Source organism: Octopus bimaculoides, chromosome 3 (assembly GCF_001194135.2).
Source record: "Octopus bimaculoides isolate UCB-OBI-ISO-001 chromosome 3, ASM119413v2, whole genome shotgun sequence".
NCBI classification, from domain to species: Eukaryota; Metazoa; Mollusca; class Cephalopoda; order Octopoda; family Octopodidae; genus Octopus; species Octopus bimaculoides.
This window is the reverse complement of record NC_068983.1, coordinates 104,961,710-104,962,331: the sequence shown is the minus strand read 5'-3', so window position 1 is coordinate 104,962,331 and position 622 is coordinate 104,961,710. Positions and strand designations below refer to the sequence as shown.

Genomic DNA, 622 nt, shown 5'->3' with positions numbered 1-622 from the left:
ATGTGCCCACTCAGAGAACAGCTACTATCGGCTGATCTCAACTATCTCGGAGCTGCATCAATCGACTGAGAACGTACTCGTTTATGACCATGCCGTCTTATCATAAATTCCAAGAAGCTCGGTCCACTCACTTGTATATACTTGTATATACGAGTGAGTGGACAAACGAAAGAAGTGGCACCCAACACATTTCCTGGGAGTTACATATGCCCGTGGGTATATGGCGTAGTGGTTAAGAGCGCGGGCTACTAACCCCAAGATTCCGAGTTCGATTCCAGGCAGTGACCTGAATAATAATAATAATAATAATAATAATATAGATATGTATTTATAAATCAAATATATATGATATATATGACGCGAAATATAATGTTATATATTGTTAAAAGCATAACATAATATCATACGGTTTATATTACACGTCTAAGAATAAAAGGATTCGGGTATAGTATAATGTTTTTCAACTCAAGAAAACACTAGAATGCATTTGCTCATAAGTTTCATGAACAAGAATATTATCTTTACTGTACGAACATAGGCCCAAGGATAAGAGGTGCTGGGGTTGGTGGGGCGCAAGTGCACCTTCGAAAATTTTTGTGGGGTACAAAATCCAAATATGCAC

General features: G+C 37.8%; 1 protein-coding gene across 1 annotated transcript in view; it reads right to left on the bottom strand.

Annotated features, from left to right (window-relative positions):
* LOC106878439 (protein Wnt-7b) overlaps window positions 1-622 on the bottom strand; it is a 372,038-nt gene that overhangs the window by 262,583 nt on the left and 108,833 nt on the right. The gene's annotated exons all lie outside the window — the stretch shown is intronic.